At 32.9% G+C, this 15,197-nt stretch overlaps 1 protein-coding gene across 2 annotated transcripts in view; it reads left to right on the top strand.

Annotated features, from left to right (window-relative positions):
* Window positions 1-4,154: 4,154 nt before the first annotated feature.
* LOC140436724 (uronyl 2-sulfotransferase-like) overlaps window positions 4,155-15,197 on the top strand; it is a 47,121-nt gene continuing 36,078 nt past the window's right edge. The window contains exon 1 of one of the 2 annotated variants that reach the window (XM_072525780.1): window positions 4,155-4,492. The gene's annotated coding sequence lies outside the window, so the exon portion shown is untranslated. The remainder of the gene's footprint in view (window positions 4,493-15,197) is intronic. The other variant, XM_072525779.1, reaches the window with a different exon arrangement.

Here is a 15,197-nt window from a genome sequence, read left to right as displayed (position 1 = left end):
CGATATGGCATTAGAAAAGTTTCTTGATAACAACCCAGGCAGAGTTGCAATGGCTTTCCAAATCTGTAAAATTTTTGGTGAGGCTTTCTTATAAGCTGTAACACCTTTGACTGCTAAACGCTTTTAAAAAATGTGGAATAATTCCTTATGATCCCAATATATTTACAGACCTAGATTTTGCGCCATCTGCTACGACTGAAAAGATTTGGAGAATAATAGTCTACCGCTGCCAAGTCAAGATGAGGCAATTGCTTCAACTTCAACTGCAGAACCTCAGCCAAGTTAAGATGAGGCAATTGCTTCAACTTCAAGTGTAAAGATTCATACCGGTAACGATTTTCACTTGACAGTTTCTCCTGAAGTCAATATAGCAACAACTTCATTTGGAGCAAACAGCCCTAAAGACATTCGTCCTCTGCCAAAGAGAAATAAATTAATGGAACCAAAGAAGAAAACTAAAAAGACATCTAGTCCATATAAGCTAGAATTAGAACTTAAAATAAACACGAAAGAGGCAAAAGAAATAATGAAAAAGGAAAAAGCCAAGAAAAAAATAAATGATGATAAACACGAAAATAGCGAAAGAAGTAAAAAAAAAATTAAAGTTTGTCCTTCCAAAGATGGTAAAGGAAAGAAAAAAAATAAATGTAACCACGATGTACATGATAAAAGCAATGATGAAGATGCTGAATGTTTCTACTGTAACCAGTAGTTTTCCTCATCGGCCGATGAAGAAGGATGAGTACGTTGCTCGGTCTGTCTGAAATGGGCTCATGAAGCATGTGCCGGAAGATATTCAGAAGATGATGAAGCATTTCAGTGTGAATTTTGTATTTCTGAATAAATATAATATGTATCTATTTTTACTAATGTTCTCTTAACAGTTTTCTAAGTTTTTTTTAATAGCAAATTACTTTTTTCTTGATTTTATTTGTAAAACATAGCCATTAGGTGATGAAATAGTTTGATTTTCCTCAGTAGTTCGCATTGCCCCACCCTATTGTTCAATGTGAACTTTTGACATACAGTCAGTTGTCATTTTTTGCTGCAAATACGTTAAATGAATCCAGTTTCAATTGCAGCTAAATAACCGTTCTTAATAAATTAACCCTGCTTAGTGTGCGTAGATAAATTAGCACGAGAAGTGTGCCGGGGTATGTCATACCCCAAACTAAACTAACGCAGGAAGTTAATATTTTTAAAATGTAATACTTATTTATATTTCAAATAAATTTAATATTGTACTGTAAAAGTTTTATATTTAAATGTTAAACATCATTTATCCAACATTTTGCAATTATGCTAGTCAAAAAACACGAGTGAACAATAATACATTCAGATAGGTATGAAACTTTTTATTGATCATACAACTGTAAATAAACTAATAGCTTAAGATTCTACAAATTAAAGAAAATAATGTTTGCCAAAATAAATTGAAAACTGAAAAAGTTACGACTCCTCAAAATTGTCACAATTTGAACATGTCATTATTGCCCGTTCCAAACAAATTGGAGTATCACATCGCATGGATATGTAAAAAGTCTTCCTATCTTTATTTTTTGGACAAACAGAACATCTACTGCTTGTCCTACGATGCTTAGGTCCCAATTGATATACCTCTGTTTGCTGATTAGCACGTAGTGGTCGACGAAAGGTAGGGTTTTGTCTTCGTTGGTTTCGAAACTCAGAAATCAGCTGCATATCCAGTTCTTTAAAAAGAATTCGTATTTTAAAATTAAAGTTTTTTGTATTTGTTTTATATATAACTCGAGCATTCACTCCAGCTGTATTCAAAAACGAAAAAAATAGTGTCAAAGTCCGACGACGATTAGTTCTTGATACGCTGTAATTAACAGATAACTCATCCAATGTGTCTACACCACCTTTGGTTGAATTGTAAAAGTCGATAATTTCAGGTAATATCTTTTGACCAGTTTCTTCAATTATAGTATCATCATGATGTAATGTAAAAAATAGGATTACATTTTTTGACTTTTTTGGCACATATGAGTCAGCCGTTATATCTTGTTTGAAGGCAAATTTTAAACTGCAAATTTCTCTTCCTCGTGTATTCAGAACTGCTGTTGGAAATTGTCTTTTATTCTTCCTATTTGTCTCAACTGATGTAAGATGATGAGTCTGAAGTAGATTGATCATGAGCGGATAACCAGTTATCGAAAGTAATATTACCTTTAGTACCAGAAACTGGCTCAATCAAACGTTCAACAATGTTTTGCGGATTGTTACTCTGTCGGAAAGGTCCTTCTGGCTGTGTGCCGATGTAAACTCCCATGTTTAGACAGTGGTAAGTTTTGGAATCCACTAGCGCAAATACTTTTAACCCGTACTTCGCTGGCTTATTCGGTATGTATTAAAGAAATGACACACGTCCCCTGAATGATCCCAGTTTTTTGTCCATTGTAAGATGTTGACTTGGTATATAATATATTTTACAGTTGCCAACGAATTGATTCAATAATCCTCTAATTGCTGCCAATTTGTCGATCTGTTTCCGTTCTACTCTATTTTGCACATTGTCGAATCGCAAACATTGCAACAAAATGGAATATCTTTGTTGTGACCTTGTTATTCGAATGAGAATAATACTGCTGAAAGAATAAGAATGAGAATAATACTGCTGCCAAAGATCTGAAATATCTTCTCGGTTTGACTTACAAAGTCCCGTCAAATAGAGCAGGCCTATAACAGCTTTAATTTCTTTTTTGTCGGTCTCTTTAACTAAATACCGATGTCGTGCATCGTACCTTGAGGGTTTTGTCGCCAATTTTACATTTGTGTAGTGAACAATGGCATTTAACATTTCTTCTGTAAAGAATAACAACCAACAATTAAGAACACTCTGTTTTTCTCATGGTATTCCTCTTACACCAGGCAAATATGTAATTATATTGTCCAACCTTGTTCTTACTTTTTTGTTCTTTGGAAGCATGAACCACTTTGATTTGTTTTTATATAAAAAGTATCTCTTACCAATATTATCAGTACCACTTTCTGAATCGCTTGAAAATTCACTTTCTTCTTCAGTTTCCACTTCTTTGTGTGCTGTCCCCCCTTGAGCCTCTTCTTCCAATATGATTGTCTCGTGACTTTATAATGCGGTTTGTTCTACTTCAGATTCACTATAAATGTTTTTTCGTAAGACATAATTATTGTATAATTCAATATCGGTAAAATAAAAATAAAAATCATAGAAAATATCAAAAATATCATGTAAATTTACATCTAGAAAACAAAACAACTAAAAGTTACAACAGTAGTGTACCGGTGTTCCGGGGTATGACACACCTCAACCGTCTTTGACCAAATCCTAATTGAAAGTGAAATTGTATACCTATTGTATGGACAGTTGGCAACAAGGGCATCGCGAGAAAACATGTATAGACTATAGCACCTAGGCGCTATTTCATCGACTTTCGATTTTATAGTAATAAAAGGAGTACCTGGGGTATAGTATATCCCAGAACACTAACCAAGGGTTAAACAAAAAAAATTATTTCTTGTTTAACTATATGTACATATATTCCTTAGATGGTTCACAATGGCGCATCCTCCGATAACAAACACGGAAACATTAAGAAAGATGAAAAAAAAAAAGAAATACTTAATGAAGGAAAGAAAAATGAGCTACTTTGGTCACATATTAAGAAATGAAAAATATGAGTTGATGCGATTGGTTATACAAGTGAAAGTGGAAGCAAAACGAAGACCGGGGAGACGACACACATCCTGGTTGAAAAATGTATAGCAGTGGACTCTTCAGAACTGCTGCAGACAGAGTAAAATGTGTCGTGATGATCGCCAATGTCCTTAAAGGTTGGGGCACACGAAGAATAGAAGAAGTCTGCGATCTCTTAGTCCTACGGTATAAAAGGAAGATAACAGGGCCAGTGCTGCGCTTCAACCGCCTATTATTACCCCTGATTTTGCGTATTATTACCCCAGTATTTGGTTTTAAAATTTCTACCTTAGTTTGGTAAAAATATTTTCATTAATCTTCGTAAATATTTTTAACCAAATTAATAGAATGTTACTAAAAAAACTGTTTGTTGTTTGTGGAGTTTCCCAAATGACTCACACATAAAAAATTTCTCGACAACACTCCTAATAAAACCAAATTGCTTTGCATACCAACACAAAACCATCCTGCTCTCATATTACATAAAATACGATAGTTACACCTACTTTCGCTGAAATTTTTTTAACGGTGAGTTTTGTGTTGTGAATTGAATTGAAAGTATGTAATGTTGCTGGTATATTCTTTTGTATGACGCTAACGATAAAATCGCTATAATCGTGATTCTCGTTGAAACAGCGGGAGATGTGCAGAGATGGTTTACCTTTCACCTTTTTAAATATCAATTTTAAATTCCAGTTGGTCGTTGTTGGTGCACCCATCACATTAATATTAAACATTAGATAAAAAGAATTGTTCAATGGCAAACTGCATTTGGTAAACAAATAATTTTAATTGGTAAGTTTCTTTAATATATTTAAAAGCAAATGTATGTGTACTTATTTAAGTATTTAAACGGATGCTTTTCTTGTGAGACTGAAATGTTGATATTTCGATGGGATAATTACGCAGAGAATTTCAACAGTGAAAAATATACAAGGTGTTCTCTATAAGTGTTTCAGAAAAATGTGAAATATTATACGTTGACTAATTATGTCCTCTTTTTCTTCTTTCTGCATTATGCTTCTTTCTTGGTAGGCTTGCGCCTGCTCTATCTTCGGATGACATGTTATTGAAAGACCAGTTTATCACTTTATCCTTTTCTTGGCATTCAGAAACTTCTTTGAACGTTTGATGATTTAGCTTGTGCTACTTTTACTAGCAAGTATTCTCCCATTCTACCATGTGGTTGTTTCACTCCTTTTTTCTCTCCTGTTCATTCCTTTTTTTCTGTCTTTCCAGCTTAATCTAGTAGTTTATGTTCTCTATGTAACATATTTACTTCTGATCTCTACTACATACCTGTTCCATAGTGATTTGTCTGTGATATCTCTAACTGTGTTCATTTTACATGTTCTTGGCCTCAGTATTGTTTATCTTCTTCTTCTTATTGCGCCGTCTCCTTTCGAAGGTTGGCGATCCAAATTGCAATTGTAGCTTTGAAAACTGTTGCAAGAAAGATTTCTGTGAATGAGCGGTAAAACCATCTTCTCAGATCTTTCAGCCACGAGTTCTGGCGTTTATTATTGTTTATCCAGTATAGTTACCTAAATCTGGTTAAAATGATTTTCTTCTAATGCGATTTTTGGAAATTACCACACTTTTTGTTTTATTTTTTGATATTGCCATATTAAATTTCCTTTCTGTTAGATTTTTAATTGATTTGATATAGATCATCTTCACCCTTAGTTATCAGTTTGACGTGTATTTATAATCTTTTACCAATTTACAATTCACGGTGATTGACACTTTATTTTTAAATCGGAAGATTGTTTATAAAAACAAGAAATATTTTTGCCAAAAGAAAAATTTATGTTTACTTTTATAAATATGTCGCAAAAGTTTAAGTTTGAATTTTTGATTCAACATTTTTTAGCGGCCAAATAAATGTTGGGAAAATATAAACGTGCGTAGGTGATTCTTATTGCGTATCACTGATCGGTAAAAATACAGGTTATGAAAAAAATTTCTATTATTATTAGGAGATTGGATTTTCTTAATTCAAGTATTTTTTAATATTGGTGTGAAGCTATTTTTTTAATAGTGGAATTTTAATATAATTTTCGATTTTTATTGGGAATTAATCACAATTTTAAATTAAAATATGTTTATCCTTAAACTTCGATTTCTACTTTGGAATTCGTTCTCAAATTATAAATAAAACAAATTTCGTTGTGTTACTTATTAACAAAAAAACATTTTCCTAATAATTTAGTTTGGTCTGACTCATTCATATTATCAATTCAGACATAATATTATCATTTTTAAAATATATGACTTAAAAATGATATTATCAATATATTTAAGTTGTGTTCCTGAGACTTTATTGGAAGATAGTTCATTCGATTACATGAAATCATCTTTAATTTAAGAATACCCTTCAAAAAAATCATAGCATGTTATTTCTCTTTAAAAAGACAACCACACGTAATCATAACAATAAAATTCTCTCGTTGGTGATCCCATAGTAAATCATAAGGAAAAAGTGGGAAGAAGCTTCTTTGATTTTTCTCTTTTCACCATTTGCTTTTTTCAGAACTATAGGTACTTAAATCGTTCCATTGAACCGTATGTTCATTTTCATAAAAGTACCGTATGTCATAAAAGTATGAGTGTAAAATTGATCGTGTGCATGAACATTTCCTTTGTATGGTTACCATATATGTTGCCCACCTACCTAACCGTGGTTTATGTCTTGTTTGTTAAAATAAAGCCGCTCTGATGAATCCCTGAGCGTGAAAAGTGTCCTCCTTGTACAATCCTGTATGAATGAATACTAATATTCATATGTAATTACGTGCCTAAACATTCCAAGCAAAAGCCAATAAGCAAAAAAAAATCTATCAAAATTTCTATTTTTGTTCTTATGTATACTTGTTCTAATATTTAATTGTCTTGATGTTTCACCTAAATAATATTTAATAAAATTAATTCTTTTTATCTAAAACTAGCTGACCCAGCGACCTTCGTACCGCCTTTAGAATAAAAAAAATTGGTATAAAAATTAACAGAAAAAAAACAAAAAAAAATTCTCAAACATATTATGTATCAAAAAAGTTGAATCAATTTAATGCTTTCTGATAAAAAATATTGTTATTTCTTTTGAGTTGCATAAATATACAACAATGTTGGTTTTCCAACGCGCGAATAATTGTCCACACGTGAAACATGGAAGTTAATTCCGCACACTTCCAACAGTTGGGGTTGGAGTGATTTGTTTATTGTCACTGCAAAAGCCAAACGTATGGGAAATTGTAAACGTTTAAAATCAAATGGTACAATACTTGGAATCATCGGTATACGCGGGATCAGGAATCCTATCCTTTGCATTTTTGCTTGATGATCGTTGCTTTAATGATATTATTTATTAGTCTTCTCACAGTGTGGCGATCATCGCACTATCAATCTGATGAGTCATATACTGAAAATTTTCCTAAGAATACTGCACTCGAGAATTTACAACAAAATAGAAGTACAACTAAGTGAAACACAATTTGGTTTCAGAAACAACCTCGGAACCAGAGAAGCACTCTTCAGTTTGCAGTCATGCAGGTTCAAAGATGTAGGGATGTAAAACAATCAGTATATATGTGTATTATCGACTTCGAAAAGGCCTTTGGCCGAGTAAACCATGACAACAGGTGTCAACAGGTGTCTTGCAACAGGTGGGAATTAATGACCGAGACCTCCGTATTATCAAAAAATTGTATTGGCATCAATGTGCAAACATACGAGCTTGACACAACACGACGGAAGCAGCGGAAATACTACGTGGAATGAGGCAAGGATGTATTCTATCGCCTCTACTTTTTAATATCTACTCCGAATTTATTTTCAAAGAAGCCTTAGTTGAAGATACAGGCATTAAAATCAACGGAATTAATGTCAACAATCTCAGATATGCAGACGACACGGTACTTATTGCCTCCAATGAAGAAGACCTGCAACGACTTATAAACAGGGTAACCGAAGTATGTGATAAATATGGGCTAAAACTTAATACTTCTAAGACAAAACTTATGGTTGTCAGCAAAACGGAGTTACAACCAACGAACGTCAGAGCGTATGGAATAGAGTTAAAAAGAGTCCACAATATTACCTACTTGGGTGCAAACGTTAACGATAAATGGGATATAAATAAAGAAATAAGAATACGCATTGAAAAGGCCAGAGCCGCCTTCTATAAATTAAAGAAAAGTCTAATTAATAGAGATATTACGTTAAACCTTAACGTCAGATTAATACGCTGCTACATATTCTCCACATTGCTGTATGGTATGAAGAGCTGGACCCTTACAGAGGGATTAATGAAAAAATTAGAGGCCTTTGAGATGTGGATTTATCGACGAGTATTGCGGATAAGTTGGGTTGATCGAATAAGAAATCAAAATAGTTTTACATCGAACGAAAAAGAGCACAGAAATAACAAAAACGATAAAAATGCGAAAGTTACAATATTTCGGTCATGTAATGAGACATCCAGAGAGGTATAACCTTCTACACCTCATAATACAGGGTAAGATCGCTGGAAGGAGAGGCCCAGACCGACGAAGAACATCCTGGCTCCCAAATCTCCGAGAATGGTATCAAGAGACCACCGCTAATTTATTTAGAGCCGCCGCAAACAAAGTTATTATTGCCAATATGATCCTTCATAAGCCTTCTCACAGGCAGCCTCGTTCCATTGCACAATCGAGGTTGATTAATGTTACGCAGCAAAATACCAACTGATCCTACTTTTAATTGTAAATTGTTAGGTGGGAATCAGCCGATTCAAATGCATTCAAAACCTCTGTAGGATAGTTAACTGCGTCACCCTAATTTATAACTATGTCAACTGATTTGATAATCGACATCTGTATTTTTTGCCGCCAATATTTCTGGTCCAGTTATGGTTTTTGAACTGATAAGCTATATCCGGAAAAAAAAAAACATTGAATAAGCTCGTCCTAGCAAATTATTAATAATTTTATTTAAGAATTACATTGCTTAGGTAAAATGATAATTGTAAACGTCACTACTACACTTATTGACCAGGCTTTAATGCCATATCATAAAAAACTAAAAATAAAAAATTTTGTGTAAAAAATAAAAAATTTTGTGTAAAAAATAAAAAATAAATGTTTGGTGTGACCATCCTCATCATTTAGGGGTATACAAAATAAATTACGACTGATTCTCAGACCTACCGGATAGAAACCGATAGAAGATTGCTATCGAGGATCCATAGAGAGACCTTGTCTAGGGTTAACAACCCCTGGGAGTCTTGAGTTGCCATAAAGTAAATCTGTTTAAAACAACAACATTTAAAATTATCGACAAATATGTAATAATTAACACAGTTAACATAATTTGAAGGGCCGCATATTTAGTGTCTTTGCCCGTCACCATCCGACGGGGGATCCAATCAATTGCCATTTACAGTCACTCCTCTTAACTTTTTTTGCCTTCCTCCTATTTAAGGTAAAGTCATCTTATGAAATCGACCTAACTATAAAAACCAACGTAATTTCAGTTTGGCAATTGATTTTTTGTGTCAAATGTATGTGTTGAAATTTTTCTTACAAACTAATTATTTAGTTATTGCTCAGAAACCGTTTAAGATATGTAAGTGAAATTTGGTGAGTTTTAAGAGGTAGTTATAATGAATTTTTTTACATACAACTAAGAAACATCTTAACGCATATTTTTTATTTATTTAATCAATTCTGAAGAACTATCTAATACAATAACATTAAAGCTACAAAAAATGTTCAAAATGATCTCCCCGAAATCTGACACATTATTCAACTCTTGGCCTCATTGTTTGTCGTATTCACGCAAATATTCCTGGTGTATTCGTTATTTAGGTTATGTAAAAGTGGTTCAGTTAAATTTACTGAAACTTTGCAGAGAGGTAGCTTTGGTTATGCTGATCAAAACTTCTTATTGAGCAACAACTAAGAAATCAAGTTTTCTGAGTTATAGAGCTTCAAAGTGTCGGTTTTTAGTCCATCTTTCAAAATCATAAATTTGGAAATCTCAATGACTTTTTTTTGACAGGGAAAACTAAGAAATATTTACTGAATTTAAGATGCCGTATATTGAATGTATCTGATATCACGTTAACAAATTCAAAATGTTCAAAAATTTACTAAAAACCGCCACTTTAAACTATATAACTCACAAGCAATTGATTTCTGAGTCTTGGAGTTGCAAATATACCTAGTTTCACTTTTAACTATTGTTACATATGTATTTAGTGTAGAGCAGTGCCATTTTTTTGTATAGGGTACGCCTACAATTTTTTTATTTCGTAATAAGCTTTGTTTCTGTGTATAACCCAACAGTTTGATGTTCAATACTCTAGTAATCAAGAAATAGTTTTATACTTTTTGTTCAGCTAATTTGAAGGTATATTTTATTAGATAGTAAGTTATAAGTAAGTTATAAGTTATATAATACCACTAAAATACGATATTTTATAACTTAGGTAATGTCATAATATTTTTGGTAATTTTTGCTATTTAAACTAACACTTTAGCTTTACTCAATTATAAAGGTATTGTCTAAATTTAAAAATTGTTAATATGTAGCAATTATTTGTTACTCTCTCTTCCTTTCTTTTGGGAGATAATAAGATAATTCTGACAGGAATATGGAGCGACAAGGTAAAGTAAGTGTGTTTGTTTCTCTCTCTTTTTGACTACGTTTGCATTTTGGTTTTCTTAGAGAGACTTAGCATATTTATCATTCTTTTGGAATATTTCTTAAACCAATCTTCTCATAGGTTAAGTGTCGAGTTTTTCTCGTCCCTTACCAAAGGACAATGTGCCCTTTATATTTCCCATTTCTTTTCGTACCAAATTCTGTCATGTCCATTAGTACGTTTCGATTCCCAATGTTTTATCTAGATACACCCCATCCTATATCTATATCAAACACATTCCAAAGCTCACCTTTGTGTCCTTACAAACACCTGAGCGCGGGTTTGCAAGGTGAACATACTTGCACCTGGAATTCTCTTCTCTCTTTTAACCCCCAATATCCCTTGCGGGCAAGTTACGTTACATTGCATTAGATAGTTCTTGAGAATGTATTAATGAATTGAAAAATACGCGTTAAGATGTTTTATTTTTTTGCATAAAAAGGCGCCTCATGTGAAAGAAAAAGAAAGATTTTTTGTCACAAATTAAACGAAGAAATTAAAATTAAATTCTCAAAAGTAAATTAAATTCTTAGTTGTATGTCCAAAAATGCGCAATAACTACTTCTTAAAACCCACCAAATTTCATTTGAATATCTCAACCAGTTTCAGAGCAATAAATAAATCGTCTCTTTGTAAGAACAATTTTAACAAGCCGTATCTCGCAAAACGAAGCATTTGCGGATATACATTTAACAAACTGTCATTATTTTTCATGCAGAGCTACTCTCTGACGTTTGTTGCACTTATTTACTAACATCCTGCATATTATACAAAAATGTACTATTCAAATGGACTAAAAACCGACATTTTAAGCCTCTGTAACTCAGAACCAATTGATTTCTTTGGGCAACGAGAACTTATGATCAGAATGACGAAAGCTACCTCCCTGCAAAGTTTTAGCCAATTTAACTGAAACCACTTTTACATAAGAAAAGTGTTGAGGTCCTTTCTACTTGTATTTAAATACGATTAAAAAACATAAAAATTGCACATTAATATCTTAAACAATTTCTCTCACCTTTGTCATCATTGAAACTTTAATTTATGAACTGAATTAATGTACCAGTTACTACGTTTTATGCATATTTAGTATATATAATTTTCATTCATTTTGTTTCAATTTGAATAAAATTTAAATATAAATAAAGCGTAGGAGGTTTATAAAACTTGTCCGAAAATACTGAGTAGGACAAATAAGTACTATTTTTATAAAAGAACTAATACATTTGTTGAAAACATAATTTTAGTAGATCAGTTTAACAGTTTTTTGTATTTTGGTATATTTTCAATTCTATTTTCAACACTGTATATATTTGTATGTTCAAATTTAACGACTTTAAATATCTAAAATATCAGAAACACAAATTCGGGGTGCTGTATAGAGTCGTAGGCAAGGCAATGCAGATCTGTAACTATGATCAACACAAAAAGAGTAAAGAGATTGGAGAAAGAGAATATGAATCGCTATGCAACTTTTTCAAGACTCTTCAACAGTATATAAAAGACTGGTACAATTCCGCAAGATTGGTTAACGTCTACGTTTGTGCCTATACCCAAATCAAACTACGCAAAAAAATGTAACGACTTTCGATTAATAAGTCTCATAACCCATATTCTGAAGCTATTTCTAAAAATTATCTATAACAGAATTTACAAAAAATGCGACGAAGATATGAGTCCGGAAAAATTTGGCTTTCGAAACGGTATGGGAACTCGAGAAGCTTTGTTCAGTTTCATTGTTCTCATGCAAAAGTGTCGGGATCAACAAAAAGATGTCTACTTGTACTTTATAGATTATGAAAAGGCTTTTGACAAAGTCAAACACGACCAGCTAATAGAATGCTTGCAAAAAAAGAACCCGGATCCAAACGACATTAATACAATACGTGAACTCTACTGGAACCAAAACGCTTCTGTCAGAACTGAAATGGGTGATACTGAAACCATAAACATCCAAAGAGGAGTTAGACAAGGTTGTATACTATCACCATTATTATTTAACTTGTACTCAGAGAACATCTTTGCACATGCTCTAGATGAAGCACAAGAAGGAATAAAAGTCAATGGAGAAATCGTGAACAATATCAGGTATGCCGATGATACAGTACTGATTGCTGGCAGTGAAGAAGAACTAGAAATTCTGTTAACCAAAGTAGTGCGAGAAGGAGAACTATACGGCATTAAGGTGAATGTAAAAAAAAACCAAAACAATGGTAATTTCAAAAAAACACACACCAGTTATAAACATACTAGTCAACAACAATCTAGTTGAACAAGCGAAAAAGTTTAAGTATCTAGGCTGTTGGATACATGAAACCTTAGACAAAGAACAAGCGGTTAAATGTAGAATAGAACAGGCAAGAAAGACCTTCTTAAAGATGCGACAGTTACTCACTACCCGTAATCTTGATTTGTCCCTACGATACCGCATGATAAAGTGTTATGTATATAGTGTACTGTTACACTATATTTAGACACGATAGGTATAACTTCCTTCAGCTTATTATAGCAAGAAAAATAGAAGGCAGACGCTGCCCGGGTAGACGACAAATGACCTGGCTGCGCAACATCAAAGATTGGACAGGATTAGACTTTCAAAGTTTAATAAGGAAAGCCCAAAATAGGGAAGACTTTGCAGAGGTCATCGCCAACCTTCGCTAAGAAGACGGCACCTAAAGAAGAAGATGCAACATTTTGCATTCGATTTTGGAACGTGTCAAAAAAGTTTGTTGAACAAAATAAGGATAATGTATTTCCAAAGTGCAATGCAATACGATGACGAAGATAGTCCCCGAGCTACCTGGTGCTGAGAGTGGATCTCGTCTCCTGGAGTGTTATATTTTCATTCGAAGTCATTACTGTGGAGGCTTTTGGAGATGCTAAATACGAATAGTACGACGGCGATGGTATCCAAGATATCTGGTGCCCAGATTTGACCACGTCTCCTGAAGTTTTCTGTTAATTTGTTACTTAAGATTTTTATGAAAGTGTGGGATCAAATAGTAGTTAAAATATGATTACTTAATTATAAATACAACACTATTTTTTAATTGAAAAAAGATTACCAAATAATCGTATCATTCAAATTTATTTTTTCCTCATCTTCGTTTGATAATTGATTTTCTTCATAGTCCTTTATATTTGTGCAATTGGACAAATTGCACAATATGGACATTTTCAGCTGTAGTGAAACCCCATCTTATTCCATACCTAAAGAATATCCAAAATCCAATTTTTTAAACAGGACAATGCCAGACCCCATGTTGCCAGAGAATCGTTAGGCTTCATGGATCACATCAACCATTTATCTTGGCTACCACCATCGCCTGATCTGTATACAATTGAACATGTCTGGGACATAATAGATCGCAGGTTCTTAAATTTACAACATCATCCACAAACTATATCAACTCTTATTCACCAAGTTACAATAATGTGAAATGAAATGAGATACCGTAAAAGTATGTCGACCATATAATCAGAACGATGCCCAGTGGTATCAATGACTGTATAAGAAATCATGAATCCTTAACACATTATTAAACCAGCTTTTGGAGAAAGTTGATGAATCAAGCTTAAAATTTAATCATTTTACTATTATGGGACACTGAACATTTATACCAAAAATTTTTAAAATTGGATAAAGATTAATATATGTAGGTGTTTACGTTTTTTTGTCACTCAGTGTACAGATAAGGAAAAAATTTATGGTGGTTATTACAAAATTAGCTAGAGATATTTGCACTTATTAGACAGAGCTCAAAATTATATTTCCTCCTAGTCTGCCGATTGAAACCCGACTGTTTCCGATTGGGTCTATCACTGTTTAAAATAACATCCTACGTTGCCAGGCGTATGATACTTATCGTTTTATATGATAATTTTAATGTTGGCCTCAACGTACGATAGTGCTTATACCATAATAGTAAACTATACAATAATTTCAGTTGATGCTATGATTATCCTCTTTAAATTTTTATCTCGAATATATTGTGTAACACATACCACCGTTAAAATGAAAACAAACCTATCTCGGACACAAAGTCTTAACGTAACGCAAGTAAAATAAAATTAAACGTAGTGGATGAATTGGAACAGGAAATTTTTTGCCTACTTTTATAAACTACTTATTACAAATTTGCACAGCGAAATGATCACAGTATATAAAGATCTATTGCTTGCTTACATGGGCCCACGATATAGAACAGTGGTGCTCAGACTTATACTGCATGGGATCTACCACATAAACTGCAAGCCTCCGGAGATCGACTGCTATACCCTGTTTTTAAACCAGGAGGGGTAATTCAAATTTACCGCACCGCAATGTTTGTTTGTAATTGGTCCAACCTCAGGCAAGTTTACTCCACTGTTACGAAATTTTGACACTAATGGCATTTCAGAGGTTAATTAAGTTATATCGGCGATTTTTTTGTGTTTTCTGCGTTATTCTTTTAATTTTTAGATTTTTAGTCTGCTTTTATATAAAAACAGTTGTTTTTAGAACTCTATACATTTTTGGATTACCGTCGAAGGCCGATATGATCAACCAAAAAAGAAGATGTATTTGGTAACTTTTCTAGTGACTTTTTTGGGTGTGAATCTGTCTCTTTAGTTTACTCCTCCTGGTTTAAAAACAAAGCATAGTAAAAAACAATTTTGAAAATAAAAAAATTAATTGTACATTTCTAGTTGATAAAAAGTATCTACAGAGAGTTGTAATTAAAGTCATGTTTTTCATATTAATTTTATTTGGATGTTGATGCATGGCACTGCATATCATCCACGCGTATTTCATAATATGATGGTACGTAATTA

This window comes from Diabrotica undecimpunctata, chromosome 3 (genome assembly GCF_040954645.1).
Source record: "Diabrotica undecimpunctata isolate CICGRU chromosome 3, icDiaUnde3, whole genome shotgun sequence".
Taxonomy (NCBI): Eukaryota; Metazoa; Arthropoda; class Insecta; order Coleoptera; family Chrysomelidae; genus Diabrotica; species Diabrotica undecimpunctata.
Note: the sequence above shows the minus strand (reverse complement) of the source record. Positions and strands in the feature narration are given on the sequence as shown.